Below are 16788 nucleotides of genomic sequence, written 5' to 3' on the forward strand. Positions count from 1 at the left end.
CAGCAGCATTGTGAACTTTTGTAAAGATATGTTTAGCCATTTAAATGCATCATTATATTCAAATTGCAAACACATGAGGAGAGTCCAAAAAAAAAAGAACATCTTGGGTACACTTTATCAGTTTCAGTATGGCTATGAACTCTACAGCAAGTACATAACATTAATCAAAACTCTTTTATGGATTTTATTCACAACAAAATATGTTTTTGTCAGTCCAACTCCAAGATCAATGGTTGAAGAAACCTGAGTGTGTGAATCAATGTGTGAATGTGTCACATGAAGGCTCAGATGATGAAGAGAAGGATGAAAAAGGTTCCAAAACAAAGTATTTATTTACAAAACAAATTTAAATAATCCAATACAAGGAGCAGATAACATACAGCCAGTAGTAAGACACAAACAATACCGGACACTGAAGTGAGCACTTAGGCTGCATTTACACTGCAGGTCTTGATGCCCAATTCCGATTTGCTGACTAGGCTATATCCGATTTTTTTGACTACCCGCTTACATCATCTTTTAAAAGTGACCCGTATCTGATATTTGCATTTACACTATACTGCCAAAACATCCCAATATAGACGTTCTGAAAATGAAGTAAAACAGCTCGATATGCATTGGACACAGAAGCAGACAAAATGATTAGTGATGCGCGGATCGCGGTTATATCCGCGGGGGCTCTGCGGATAATCCTCGGATCGGGCGGGTCAAGTGATAAAAATAACATTCTGATTAATTTCGTGTGGATGTGATAAATCATTATTACGAAAATATTAACTAGCCTACTTTCTCTAAAATATGAGCATGTTCCATTCCAGTTTAAGTTTCTGTGGTAGATGGGGAGAGTTATCTTTGTCATATTAGAATTGTACACTAGGTGGCAGTAGTAGCTCAGTCAAAGGAGTATGGGGTATATAGCCGAGGAAGAATCTGCAGGCTCATGTTGTTGTACTGGCTCGCACTGTTTGTATGGATGTCCGGTGTTCAGTAAACTCCCAGATAAAGCTACCTCGATGTCTGCTGTTTATTGATTAGTACTGAGGATACTACATTTGGCGACGAGGATGGCGGTTGAGCTCGGAAGAAGCTTGTGAGTCAATCATGCGGAAATTTGACGGAAGTGGATTGACGAGGCAGCTAACGCTAACCAAAACGTCGAGATTGCTACGGCGATGGTAGGAACACTTACTGCTTTTGACAATCAGACCCAACCATGGGAGGAATACGTCGAGGTATTGGGACATTTTTTCATGGCGAATGGGATTGAGGATGAGGAAAAAAAGAGGGCAATATTGTTAAGCTCTGTTGGCAGTCGGACATACAGTTTAATGAGGAACTTATTGAGCCCGAATAAGCCTGGCGAAAAATCATATAAAGATTTGACGGTCCTGCTGCAGTCGCATTATAACCCAAAGCCCAGTGAAATAGTCAAAAGATTTAAGTTTAATTTGCGGACTACCGTGAATGAAACTGTGATGTAGTACGTGGCAGTGCTGCGAGAGCTCGCGCAACATTGCAACTATGGCGATAAGTTAAAAGAGATGCTACGCGACAGGCTCGTGTGTGGCATAGCGGACGATCGAATGCAGAGGAGATTGTTGGCGGAGCCTGAGCTCACATTTGAAAAAGTGTTGAAAGTGGCACTGGCCATTGAGACAGCAAATAGGGATGTCCGTGATTTGCAATTGAAAATTGTGGAGGGCGTCGGGAGTAATGTCAGTAATCAACTGCTAGTGCATAATGTGGAGTCAAACCATCAAACCACCAAAAGCATCACCATTGACATGTTACCGGTGTGGGGGTGAACATATGGCAAGAGACTGTCGTTTTGTCAATGAAAAGTGCCATGGCTGTGGTAAAAAGGGACATTTGAAGAGAGTGTGCAAATCCTCACCTCTGGCGGACCAGTGGCTTAAGGGAGAGGGAAGCACAAGCAGTCTGGAAGGTTTAGGAACGATAAAAATCAGTCGGCGCATCACATAAGTGAATCTGTGGAGAATGTCACGAGTGATGAAGATGTATTTACGATGTACAATCTAACAGAGCCAAAGTTAACGAAAATCGATCCCATTACTGCACAGCTTAACATAAATGAGAACATTGTGGAATTCGAAGTGGATACTGGCTGTAGCGTGACGATTTTGTCAAAGGCTGCATATGACAAGTTATGGACCGCAGGGGACACGCAAGAGTTGCACGACTGCTCAATGACGTTGAAAACCTATACAGGCGAAAAAGTACCAACACTAGGAGTGGCAAGGGTGACTGTGAGGTTCCAAGACCAAGTCAAACAGCTACCAGTAGTGGTGGTAACAGGGCCAGGTCCAAACCTGTTAGGCAGGGCATGGATCAAGGAGCTGGGAATTAACTGTGTCAGTATAAATAAGATGGAGCAGCAAGAGTTAACATTGCAGTATGTGCTACGGAAAAATGAAGATGTGTTCAAGGAGGAACTGGGTACTTGGAGAGGTCCACCAGCAAAAATTTACATTACCGAAGGGGTGAGTCCAAAGTTTTATAAACCCCGGGCCGTGCCCTATGCCATGAGGAAAAAGGTGGAGGTGGAGTTAGAGAGACTCACAAACCAGGGGGTTAATGAGCCAGTGAAGTTCTCAGAGTGGGCAGCACCGATCGTGCCTGTGTTAAAAGCTGATAATTCTGTGTGCATTTGTGGTGACTATAAGCTCACTGTCAACCAGGTATCGAAGCTTGAGCAGTATCCAATACCGAAATTGGAGGACTTGTTTGAGAAGTTTTCAGGAGGAAAAAGGTTCAGTAAACTGGATCTGAGCCATGCATATCAGCAAGTGGTACTTGATGAGACATCTAAGCCATATGTCACTATTAATACGCACAAGGGTCTGTTTCAGGTGAATCGTCTTCCATTTGGTGTTTCCTCCAGTCCAGCCATATTCCAACAAATGATGGAGAGTCTGGTGGCCGGCATCCCGAATGTGGCCGTCTATCTGGACGACATTTTGCTGACGGGCCATAGTGACCAGGGTCACCTTGCAACGCTGAACCAGGTGTTGACACGACTGCAGGAAGCTGGTCTTCGCTTGAAGCGCAACAAATGTGTGTTCATGGAACAGGAAGCAGAGTTCCTTGGTCATAAGGTAGACGCAGCTGGACTTCATCCTTTGCCACATAAGGTCAGGGCAATACAAGAAGCACCGGCACCGACTAATGTCACAGAACTGAGAGCGTACCTAGGACTGCTTAACTATTACAACAGGTTCCTGCCACACCTGTCATCATTGTTGTCGCCTTTACATGAATTATTAAGGAAAGAAACCACTTGGAAATGGAAGGGCGAACAGGAGCACGCTTTTGAGGAGTCCAAGCGACTCATGCTGTCGTCTGATGTGTTAGTACATTATGACAGCCAAAAAGATCTGATCATGGCCTGCGATGCCTCTCCTTATGGGGTGGGTGTGGTGCTGTCGCATCGCATGCCAAATGGGCAGGAACGACCAATCAGCTTCCTGTCTAGGACATTAACGTCAGCTGAATTAAACTACTCCTAACTGGACAAAGAAGGTCTGGCAGTGATATTTGGCATTCAGCGGTTCCACAAATATTTATATGGAAGGAGGTTTGTCATTTGCACGGACCACAAACCGCTACTAGCTCTCTTTAATGAGATGAAGGCTGTACCTCAAATGGCTTCACCTAGTATACAACGTTGGGCAGTTGCCTTGAGAGCGTATGAGTACGAGATTGTTTACAAGCCCGGAAAACATCATGGTAATGCGGATGCGTTGAGTCGACTTCCTCTACCTCAGCCGTCTGTCACAAAAGAGCAGGAGGAGCGAGTGCTGATGTTGGAGAATGTGACCCTCGTCTCAGCAGCAGAAATGAGTAGATGGACAAGCAGAGATCCTGTGTTGTCCAGAGTGAGGCAATTCGTCCAACATGGTTGGCCGCCACCAGACGGGAACCCAGTTTTCCAACCATATGCTGTGAGGAAAACAGAGTTAAGTGTGCAAGGTGGATGTGTACCGCCAGGCCGGAACGCCTTGATACAGCAGCTACATCACGGTCACATCGGCATCACTAGAATGAAGGCATTAGCACGAAGCTACTTCTGGTGGCCCAAGTTAGATGCAGACATTGAAGCGGTCGTTAAAAGATGTGTAGCATGCCAAGAACATCGTAATTCTCCAGCTCCAGCACCTCTTCATCCCTGGGAGTGGCGGAGCAAACCCTGGCAAAGGTTACATGTTGATTATGCAGGACCTTTTATGGGACACATGTTTTTGGTTCTGATAGACGCGCATTCCAAATGGATGGATGTGTACCCTGTAACGACCTCAACTTCAGCCAGCACGATTGAATGTCTAAGGGAGAGCTTTAGCAATCAAGGAATACCGGAGACAATGGTGTCCGATAACGGCTCATGTTTTGTGAGCACGGATTCCGAGAGTTCATGCAGAAGAATGGGATCGAACACATCACTTCTGCTCCTTATCATGCTTCCTCTAATGGTTGTGCTGAACGCGCAGTCCAGACATTCAAGGCGATGATGAAGAAGGTAGGTGAGGGAAGCCTAGCCACTAAAGTATCAAGGGTGTTATTTAGTTATCGCATTACACCACAGTCCACTACGGGGCTGTCGCCTGCTGAAATGTTACAAGGCAGGAAGTTGAGATCGACATTAGACTTTATTCATCCGGACCGCCGAAGGAGGGTGGAACGGCAACAGAGCTTTCAAAAGAAACATCATGACAAGCAAGGTTCCGGGAGAAGTTTCCAGAAGGGAGATGCAGTGATCACAAGGAATTTCAGTCATGGACCTAAGTGGATTCCCGGGTTCATTATCAAGATAACAGGTCCTGTCTCTTACAAGGTCATGTTAGGAGGTGGCAACATTGTACACAGACATGTCGACCAGATATTGGCCAGTTCTGAGGATAAGGACTGGATGGAACCAAAGATTATGGAACCCTTGGGGTTGTCTGAATCTTCAGCGGCAGCTGTGGCAGCATCAGAGACATCCATTCCCGAGGAAACCTGCGGTGTTCCAGAGACAAACACTCAAAGTGTGGGAAAACCTGTTTCAGAAAAGGCCAAACCAGTAGTGATGGACTTTCAACCTCCAGGTACTCCAAGGCAGTCACTATCCTCGATTGCCCCAGTACGCCGGTCGTTGAGAACTGTTTCGAAACCTTGAAGGACTATGAGTGTTAAAAAAAATTATTAAAAAAAATAAAAAAGTGTTAAGAGTTAAATATGACTAGCACATGTTAAAGTGATGTTGGGGGTTTGGACGAAGGCAAGAGCTTAAGGGGGAAGGAAAGTGGTAGATGGGGAGAGTTATCTTTGTCATATTAGAATTGTACACTAGGTGGCAGTAGTAGCTCAGTCAAAGGAGTATGGGGTACATAGCCGAGGAAGAATCTGCAGGCTCATGTTGTTGTACTGGCTGGCACTGTTTGTATGGATGTCCGGTGTTCAGTAAACTCCCAGATAAAGCTACCTCGATGTCTGCTGTTTATTGATTAGTACTGAGGATACTACAGTTTCAAGGGAGTAAAGCCAATTAATGCCATTAAGAAAATGAAAATTCTGTCAAATAAATATTGTTTTAAAGAAATGTTCATTTAAAAGCAGCGCGCATTCATCAGTGTAGGCTATCATAGCCTATACTACCAGAGATGCGCGCATCAACCGTCGATCGCCGAGTCCGCCGTTGAAGGTGATGATAATCCATTTATCCTCACGGGTTACAACACATAAGAATAATAGTAAGTTGACCATCGGGTGTGGATACTTAAAGTCCCTGTAAAGTCAAAATTAAGTATGTGTTCTGAGTTTGTCACACCATAGAAAAATGTGTTAATAGCCACCCAGCCAAATTTGAATGATAAAAAAAGCCGGAAAGTACGTAAAATAAGCTATCAAAATCGTGAAAAAATGAGCAGTATTCTCTGCTCTCAAACGCTGGGGGCATGTCCGCTGGCTGCGCTGAAACCACGCCCACTCGCGGGAAAGCTGCCGACGGTGATACTGCTTCCGGGACGGAGAGATGAAGGCCGAGGCGGGAGATAGTCGGTTCGGCCCCATTCACCAGTAACAGCGGATTATCAGTGAATCCCAGTTGTCTTCGACGAAAGTTTATAAAACTATCCGTGTAAAATGATCACTACAGAGGCGAGTGTTGGCGGTGATCCTCAGCTCTCCATCAAGGTTGGCTCTTCACAAAATTAATCCACCTCTTCTTGATGTGATCGTTTTCAGGAAATTTAAATAAAGACACCGATCTGTTTTGTACATGATCGCATCCAGGTAGTAGCCTACACATTTCCGTGTCGAAGGCATAGCTAACTAGCAAACTGTAGGCTGTAGTAGTACAGTGACTCGCGATTGAGCGCCAAACTGAAGTGAATGTGCTCTATTGTTAGGGGAGGAGCCAGCCTCAGTGGCCTCAGTGCGTCATCAAGTAGGGGCGTGTCCACGAGGTCAGGGGCTCCAGTGCGTCATCGAGCCCCGTTTTAGCCCCGCCCAAATAATCCGGAAAATAGCAATGGTGAAAAACTGTTTAACGGTCTAACTCCACAATTCAGTAATTCACAGTTCACAGTCTTTGTAATATGTTTTAGCAATACATTTCTAACATTTATAATGGGTTTAGAATTTTTTTTTAGAATTGCCTTTACAGGGACTTTAAATCAGAGAAAATTATTGGTGCGGGTATGATTTTGTTTTTGGCTGTGAATTTGGGTGACGTTGGAACTCATCCGCGCATCTCTAATTATCAAGTGTTTTACTTTCTTTCCGCATTATTTTCAAAGGTCAGCAAAACATTGCTCTCGTAAGGCGGAGAAAAATTACTCCACTGTGTTGAGCCTTCGTCCTCCGCAGGTGTCCACCTGAGTTGACGTCCCCTTTTTAATGACGTACGACTCGCATTTACTGGGGAATATCCGATTATTCTGCTTACATGGCACACGCAAATGCACGTATCCGATTCATATCCGATTTATTACCACATATGAGTGAGGCCTGAATCCGATCTGAGAAAATCGGAATCCATGCGTTTTTTTTCCTGCTTACACGTTCACCGGTCATATCCGATCTATGCCACATGAGAGGAAAAAATCGGATTTGGGTCACTTGAACCATGCAGTGTAAATGGGGCCTTTAAAGAGAAACTTAAATGCACAATGCTGACGAGACAATGACGAACAGCTGTGATGATTAATGAGTGTCCATGACAACTAACAATCGGCGGGAAACTAGGAACAATGGAAACATAGGAAACAGGTGACTGACGAATGCAAACTAAAAGTCCATGAAAAAGAAACTAAACACAGTGTTTAGTTTGTGTAATTTGGTTTTATCATGCTGTCATCAAACAGGACGTGAGACATGAAGATAAACTTAGTTCTTTATTCACAAGCTGATTGCGATCAGTTCAATTAGCAATACCACTCAACTGACAAATCTTTCTCTTTGCAGGATGGTTTATGAGCACACCAATGATATACAGTCTGAAGGAATATGTAGTATAAGGAGGATGAAGAAGGTAGGTTTTTCAAGGTGAGTAGTCGGGTAGGTTCACTCTTGTGTAGAGACTGACCGACGGCTGCGTTTACACTTGGCATTAACATGCGATCACAGTGATCCGATCAAGCAGATCGGATCATAAGCCAATCAGGACACGGTGCGTTTATTCTGTCCACATCAAGTGGCTTCTGTATCTGGATAACAGATCGGATCTTGCATTCCCGCGGGAAAAAAGAAAAGAAAAAAAAGGATGGCTCTGGTGCAAAGTGGTGGGTTTTCTTTTAAAAATAGTTTTCAGTCTGGGGACATTTTACAAATCTCGCAAAATGAGAAGAGTGAAGTAATAATGTGGATAGATGCCATAAGGCAAGGCAAGGCAAGGCAAGTTTATTTATATAGCACATTTCATACACAATGGTAATTCAAAGTGCTTTACATAGAGGAAATTAAAATAATCAAAACAAATAAGAATAATTAAAACAGTTTAGAATAAAAAATAAAGTACAGTAAAAACAGTCGGACGAACAGTGGCACAGTGCTCATTCAGTAAATGCATAGCTAAACAGATGTGTTTTGAGTCTGGATTTGAATGTGACTACTGTAGGAGCACATCTGATCTCTTCTGGAAGCTGGTTCCAGCTGCGGCTGGCATAATAGCTAAAAGCAGACTCTCCTTGCTTAGAGTAAACCCTTGGTATTTCTAGCTGATGTGATCCTAATGATCTGAGTGATCTGTTAGGTTTATATTCAGTGAGCATATCTGCAATATATTGAGGTCCTAGCCCATTAAAAGATTTATATACCAGTAATAATACTTTAAAGTCAATCCTAAATGTAACTGGGAGCCAGTGTAGAGACCTGAGGACTGGTGTGATGTGTTCATATTTTCTGGTTCTGCTCAGGATCCTGGCAGCAGCGTTCTGTATGAGCTGCAACTGTCTTATGGTCTTTTTAGGAAGGCCAGTGAGGAGTCCATTACAATAATCCACCCTGCTGGTGATAAAAGCATGCACAAGTTTCTCTAAGTCTTGATTGGAAACAAAGCATCTAATTCTTGCAATATTTTTCAGATGATAGTATGCTGATTTAGTTATTGCTTTGACATGACTACTGAAACTAAGATCTGACTCTAGAGACACACTAAGATTCCTGACTTGATTTTTAGTTGTTAGACCCCTAGCGTCAAGGTATGCATTCACCTTGAGAACTTCATCTTTGTTTCCAAACGCAATGACTTCAGTTTTGTCTTTGTTTAACTGAAGAAAGTTTTGGCACATCCAACTGTTTACTTCATCAATGCATTGGCACAGGGAGTCAATGGGGCTGTAGTCGTTAGGCGATGGGGCTAAGAAGAGCTGCGTGTCGTCTGCATAGCTGTGGTAAGAGATTCGGTTCTTTCTCATTATTTGGCTCATTGGGAGCATATATAGGTTGAATAGGAGTGGTGCAAGAATTGAGCCTTGAGGGACTCCGCATGTCATGGACGTCCACTCAGACTTATGGTCTCCTATACTCACATAATAACCTCTCCCTTCTAAGTATGACCTGAACCATTTTAGGACTATCCCAGAAAGCCCCACCCAGTTTTCCAGCCTGTCAAGTAGTATGTCGTGATCGACAGTGTCAAATGGAGCACTGAGGTCGAGTAGTACCAGCACTGATAATTTCCCTGTATCAGTATTTAAGCGAATATCGTTTATTATCTTTATGAGAGCTGTCTCTGTGCTGTGATGTGATCGGAAACCAGATTGAAAATTGTCAAAGTATCCATTCAAGCTTAGGAATTTGTTCAGCTGATTGAAGACAACTTTTTCAATGATCTTGCCTATCAGGACACGGCACAGTGAAACGTATGGGTCCGAGAACGTTGCCAGCTGTGGTGGGACAATTGCGCGTTCTTTACAGAAAATTAATGGTTCTGCAACTTTCGGGTGCGAACTGCAAAGGCAAACATTTCAGTATATTTGCGATGTACTTCTCACTCGACAGTATTGCAAAACCACACAGCTACATGCAGAACTTCCTGAGAAGAGGAGGGCGAATGATGACAGTGGGCAGGGTTTTGTGTGACGTCCACCTGTGAATGCAGACACGATGGCTGGATTGCGTTTACATTACACTGAGATCCAATCACAATGCGTCCTCGACTACCTCCGAACCTGGACACGCTGATCGGATAACATTCCGATCAGAAGCGCGATTACACTTTTCAATGTGTATGTGGACAACATCCGGATACAGGTCGCATGTTAATGCCAAGTGTAAACGCAGCCATAGTGAGTGTGAGCTGTGTTCTTACAATGGGTGTGTCAAAGGGCAAGGTACCTAAGATGAAGGTGGAGTTTGGGGAGGTGGAGGGATACTGGAACAGCTGATGCTAGGGAGAGGTAAGCGGCTGCTTATATACTCAGGCTGTTGATTGAAAGATTAGATTGGCTCACTCCTCCCTAACTTACACTTAGGAACTTCATTTATTTAGTTTGGACTTTTAGTTTGTATTTATTAGTTTTATATCTTCCTTTGTTCATTTTCCCACTCCTTTGTTTCTATGGCAACGTCATTATTAGTTTGTTCTTTTCAGTTGTGTTTGATTAATTACCTTGTTTAGCCTTGTTCTGTCTACTATTTAAGTTCGTCCTTCACAGTCATTCAGTGTCAGGTCACGTTTGCGTTTGGTCTGTTTTTCCTCTGCCCTATTATAGATTGTCTTGTGGTTTTTTATGAAATATTACGTGTGATCTTCATCATCTGCCTCTTCAGTCTGTTCCTGCACACCTTGCTGACAGGGTGCTTGATAAGGGATTGACACTTGATTGACACTGTGAGGTGTGCCATGTTACTGTAGTATTTTTGTGATTTTGAATGAGTGGGTGGAGCTTAAGGACCTGGTGCCAATGGCATGCTGGCTGAATCTGTGACACTTGCTTAATTTGTGTTCACAACCATTCAATTAATAATTAAAACCGAGAAGAAGAATACCACATGATAAAAAGTGTACATCATTTTATGTATTTATTTTTTGTATCTTGATGCTCGAGCTAAGCAGGATCTTGTGCATAGCGCCATCAGGAACCCGTTATGATTACATGAAGTATGAAGAGTATGAATACACTACAGGTGATTAACGAATATTTTTAAACCATCCACCAAATTATTATTTCGTCCTTACAGTGTTGCGAGTTAACAACAATTCCACCTCAGTGCATTATTAAGTAAAACACATTAAGCTGAGTTAATGCCTAAAAATAACAATATTTTACCTTACCCATATTTTTTTTGTTGCAATATCTCTATATTTTAGTGTTTTTAATCACATAATGATTTTTAAAAAGGTATAAAATTACAACCAGTGTGAAATAAATGTCAAAAACAGGAAAAAGAACTCCACAAATTGGATCACTCATTCAAACTCGTGTGAGTTAAAGACAGAGATAATGTGAGTGTATTTCTTTCTCTCAAGTGCATGTGTGACTCACTAGAAGCCATTTAATCTTGTAGAGACACTGGACTATTAAAATAAACCCCAAATCCAGCGTAGAGCGGTTCAGTGAATGTGGTGTTGAATGTGTGTAAGTGTGTGAGTGTGTGTGTGTCAGAGACGCTGTAGAAGGACAGAGTTCCGGCTGGCCAGTCCAGGTAAACTCCTACTCTGTTAGAAGGATGTGAAGGGGCAGGTATGACTTTTCTCTTAATATTGTGTCTGACAGTGAATCTGTTTTCAAAACAGTTCAGACTCCAAGACTTTTCATTGTATCCAAATAAACTGTCATAACTCCATCCTTTCCTGCTGATTCCTTTATATGCCACTGATATATCAGCTCGCTCACTCCATTCAGCCTCCCAGTAACAGCGTCCAGTCAGACTCTCTCTACACAAAACCTGACACCATTCATCAAATCTCTCTGAATTATCAGGATACAGCTGATCCTCTGAAACATGTGTCATCTTTCTGTTCTCCTCAAACAGCATGAGAAGAGAGTTTGCTGTGTTTAAATCCAATGTGAGATCACATGCATCTGAACACAAGAAGATAAATAATAACATTAATAGCAACAAAACAACCACTATTAAGGTGTGTGTGTGTGTGTGTGTGTGTGTGTGTGTGTGTGACCTACATTTCTGTGGTCCTGTTGTAATCCTGAACTCTCCTGCATGATCCACACTATAAAAACAAAAGACGTCACACATTTTACATAAAAATTATTGCCATATTATATACGTGGATGGTTGTTCATGCTCATATTTTACATGATCTATTGTAGTTGACAATGATAAATTTACACTTTGTCAGTGTCAGAAGATCAGCTAGTGTGTTGCATGTTTGCACTAGTAGTTTAGTGCTATTACTCTTCCTTCTGTTTATATGGTTCATGGGCATATGTATTATCACCCACCATACAGTTTTACAACTAGTTCACCTGGGCCTAACTTTGCTACATTCATAAAAAAAAGTACCACAGTATATTAAAGTCATACATATTTCTATAGATCTGAAGGTGAGTAAATGATGACAAAATTGTCATTTTCAGCTAAACTATATCTCCAAAATCTGTCCGGTGTCTCTTCTGATGAAGATCCTTTGAGATCCTCTGTCTATCCTCCAGCATTTGATGTAGTTCCTGATTCACAGCGTCTATCATTGGATAACATCCTCAAGTCTTGAGCTATTGACTTGCCTTTACATTCACTGATCATTTGTGTCTTTATCCTTCCATTTGTGCAAGTGTTTTAATCAATAACTGATATTCATCTACTAACTGCAGAAATCGCCTTGGTTACGTACTGTTCCTGAAGGAGGGAACGGAGACGTTACGTCAGAACTGATCTGACGAATTGAACTGACGAGAGCCTGAGAGCCCAATCCCCTTTCAAGCGTAAACTAAACGAGCCAAGGGACATTAGCGTGTGAGATTTGCATCGCGCACCCCGCCCTGCAAAGCGGGTATGAATGGAAGCGCGCTTGCTCCAAGCACAACGTACCAGGTCTTTAGGAGGGGCATGATTCGTTGACCGAAAATGCCTTCAGGTCCCCTACCCTCTTACAGAAGCCTGCGGAGTCAGAAGCACCGTCTCAAACGACAAGATCTTAAGTTCTGCTGACTGCAGTGGTTCGAAGGACACTCTCTGCAAGGCTGTTAACACCAAGGAGAGGTCCCAAGAGGGTACATGGTGAGGGTGAGGATTTAAGGATTTAATCTTCTCGCGCCCCTTATAGGAACCTAATGATCAGGTCATACCTTCCCACAAATTTACCATCTAGTGCATTGTGATGTGCGGCAATACCGGCAACACTTCCAGGTTGGAGGGAGACAGGAAGGAAAGCACAGCCATGATTGGGCATCTCCGGGGGTCTTCTCGGTGAGAAAAGCACCACTCGACGAACAGGTTTCACATCAAGGCGTAGACGTGCATCGCTGAGGGCACACTCGCCGAAGTGATGTCTATCCCCGCCTGGGGTAGATCACCTAAGTCCTCCGCCATTGGGCGTCTCTGAGAAAGCAGGTCCTTCCTCAGAGGAATGCGCCAGGGAGGGGCTTTCGCAAGGAGCATGAGTTTCAGGAACCAGGTCTGGTTGGGCCAGTAGTGCATAACTAGACCTGCCCCTCGTCCTCCCTGACTTTGCAACTGTTTTTCAGCTCCACTGTGCTGATCTGCTTTATTGAGTATCATGAGTTCAAACATAATTTCTGCTCATTTAGACTGTGATCTCTTAGCCTGTATTTGGGATCTGTGTTTCCTTCAGCCTCTCTGACAGCAATGATAATTTACTTTCTAGAGCAGCAACAACCTTTGAATTGATGTTTTGGGATCAGAGACTTGATTATGTTGCTCAGATGCTGCTGTTATGGGTGACAAGCAGCTGTTGAGCTGAATCAAGATCATCTTCAGTCACAGAGTTCAAGACGTGTTTTTTTATTTTATTTTTATGTGCAGTATGTATGTGTATGAATGTGCTATATGCAGAGATCTATGTACACATTTTCAATGACTTTATAATGCACACATGTCCAAATACACATGACAGGATGATTGTTCATGTTAAACATACTTAAGTTTGTCCAGTCTGTAGTTTGGATCATAGAGCAGCTTGACTAATGATTGTCCTGGGTGATTGAAGCTCAGATCCAGCTCTCTCAGGTGTGAGGGGTTTGAACTCAGAGCTGAAGCCAGATAACAACAGCCTTCCTCTGTCACCATACAGCGAGATAATCTACACACACACACACACACACACACACACACACACACGCACACAGACACAGACACAGACACAGACATGCACACGCACACGCTCACACACAGACACAGACACAGACACAGACACAGACACAGACACAGACACAGACACAGACACAGACACAGACACGCACACACACACACAGACACAGACACAGACACAGACACAGACACAGACACGCACACACACACACACACAGACACAGACACAGACACAGACACAGACACAGACACAGACACAGACACACACACACACACACACATACACAAAATTAAGATAACATGATTGTGACATTACAAATGATCAAGTTCAAGCCCTCAACATGCAACATCTGTTTTAGTGACCTTTAGTAATTTGGCGATGTTTTGTTAGTATAATAGATATGGGGAAAAAACACAGAAGTGTTATTCTGATATACATTTTTTTTTCTTGATATTACTTGCAGTCATTTTTTTGCATACATTTACAGTTTTTTACAATCACTTTGTTACTATTTTTAGAACCTTGATGTCATTTTTCACAACTCTAGACACAAAACTCTCAACCAATGATCAAAATGCACATTTTTCAAAACTCTAACCCTTTCCTCAATTGCTTGGATACAATACACATAAAACTTAGATCATTTGTTCATTTAACAAAAATCACCTGTTCAATATGACACAACTTAACATCAAAGTACTACTATTTCAAAAGGCAATTCACATATTACATTTCAAATGAGTGTCTATTCATTTCAGTACAATGATCTAACTATCAATTGATACAACTGCTCAAAATGATAAGTAACTGTTGCATTACTCTTAGTAATGCATAGTTGTATGGAAACAGACAATCTTCCATGTTTACAGTAAATCATGAAAGTTTCAAGATAACGAGATTCATTGTCACCAATTTGCGTGGAGCATGAACCAATTTGACTACAATATCCATGGACGACGCCTGCAATGCCATCGCAGCAGACCAGTGTCAGGCCTGGATTCGCCATGCCGAAGGTGTTTTCCAAGATGTTTGGCTAATGAAACCATCCATTGTGATGTAGATGAGAACCTGTGGCCAAATCCACAGCACAGAGTTGATTACAATGTAGAAATACAGTAATCACTCCTGTTTTGTTTCTTACATTACAACCAAGCAAGTTGAGGACCACTGCATTTGATGACAGTAGTGTCTTTTCTTTTCTATTTCATAGCTAATTATTTTTGCTTTGATTCAAATAAACCTATGTTGTGATTGCACTGTAGTGTTTTGCATCAATATATTACAAACTTTGTTCAATGATTCCACTGTGTCTGTAGTATTCTCTCTACTACTACTGTAATTTTACAGAGATATATTTACTGTACATGTAGTACCATAATGAAACCTGTATCACCTATTTTGTTCTACAAAATTTAATGATTGTACGAACAATGACACAGTGAAACTATCGGTTGCTTGTGTGTGGGTGATCTATAGTTATGTTTAAATGGTATTTCACAGTAAATTTGTTTTTTGAACCAATGATTGTGCAAGTGCAAGATTTCTTTAAAGATGTGAATGCACAATGCAATGTTTTGAACATTAGACAGCCTGTGTTACAAGTGATAACCGTTTTGATTTTTGTGTCTAGAGTTTTGAAAAATGACATGAAGGTTCTGAAAATAGTAGCAAAGTGATTGTTAAAAACTGTAAGTTTATTGACAGGGCACATGTCAGGATCACGTGATGGGGTCAGGGAAACACATTACAAAACCAGAAACATAACTGTGACAATAGAAAATGAAAGACATAAAAACCTAATTGTGATACATAACCCCCAAAACCAAATGTGACAGATACTTAAATTATGTTGGTGGAGTTGGAGAGGTGGAGGGATGCTGAAGCAAGGTGAGTAACTGCTAATATGCTCCAGCAGTTACTTGCAAGATTAGATCATTTTCACTCCTCCCGGAGTAGAGTTTAGGAATTTCATATAATAACAAAATGAATTAACCAATGAGCTAAATGTGAAAATACACTTGCAGCTGTGTAGTCTGTTTTCCTTTTTTATTATTCTGAGCACCAGTAGTCTACTTTCATTTAATAATTTTTGTTAGGCATATTGCCAATTGCATTTATGCAATATAATGGAGCCAAACCTGAGAAGGGAGTCCAGAAGATCCCACAGCGTTCCGGTACACATTATTCATGTAGCTGTAATTCATAGGTGAGGTTTATGCTTATTGTCAATGAGCATGCACGTGCACCTTATTTACGAAATAAAGGTACAATATGTAAGAATTTTGTATCAAAATATCCAAAAACCACTTGCACAGTGTTATATATTTCTTTCAATTGTGTACTTACATTATCCTAAATGTTTCCACAAATTTGTAAATTCAGAGAAAATCACAATTTTAAATAGTGCCTGTCCCTTGTCACTTGTCGCCTGCCAATGACGTAATATCCGCGTTATCCCTGGTTTCCGCTTGTACTGCCATAGTAACCATGGCAACAGACGTGGACAACTGTGTTACGTCTAGCGGTAGCAACATGCTCAAGCTCACGCTGTTCTTGTTTCGTTCAAACATTATGGACCATGGCAAGCAGACTTTGGGACATAAGTGGAAATAAAACAAGGATCAATATCGGCGTGGCCTTTTCGAAATGCCGAGAGCTCCACGACAAACTTGGACTTGACAGAGCTTCACGACTTGACAGAGAGCTCTTACGTGCACTTTTTTAGACAGGTGAGCAAATGTACATAAAACGAATCAATGTTATATATGTCATGATTTTGCCTTACTATCCTTGATTTTCCTAGTCGTGAGGCAGGATCATGACAGAATCATGTTTTGTGTACAAGCGCATGGCCAATTGTTTGGACCATGTGCTCGTGTTGTCTCGTTACGTTACCCCGCCCCCTTGTTATCCTCGTCTCGTCATTATTGTCTAGTCAGTTTCACCTGTCCTTGTCATTAGTGTTCCCTTTATAATCCCCTTGTATTTGCTGTCCTGTGACGGTTCATTGTTTGACATCGTCATACGTTGTGTGAGTCTTACCGTGAGTAATCTGTTGA

The 16788-nt window shown here is 42.1% G+C and overlaps 2 pseudogenes; both read left to right on the top strand.

Moving 5' to 3' along the window:
* The first annotated feature begins 954 nt into the window (after positions 1 to 954).
* Positions 955 to 1983, top strand: LOC130088977 (uncharacterized; annotated as a pseudogene).
* Positions 1984 to 2027: 44 nt separating this feature from the next.
* Positions 2028 to 5173, top strand: LOC130088857 (uncharacterized protein K02A2.6-like; annotated as a pseudogene).
* The last annotated feature ends 11615 nt before the right edge of the window (positions 5174 to 16788 follow it).

This window comes from Rhinichthys klamathensis, unplaced genomic scaffold, assembly GCF_029890125.1.
Source record: "Rhinichthys klamathensis goyatoka isolate OS25496 unplaced genomic scaffold, OSU_Roscu_1.1 h1tg000123l_1, whole genome shotgun sequence".
Classification (NCBI taxonomy): Eukaryota; Metazoa; Chordata; class Actinopteri; order Cypriniformes; family Leuciscidae; genus Rhinichthys; species Rhinichthys klamathensis.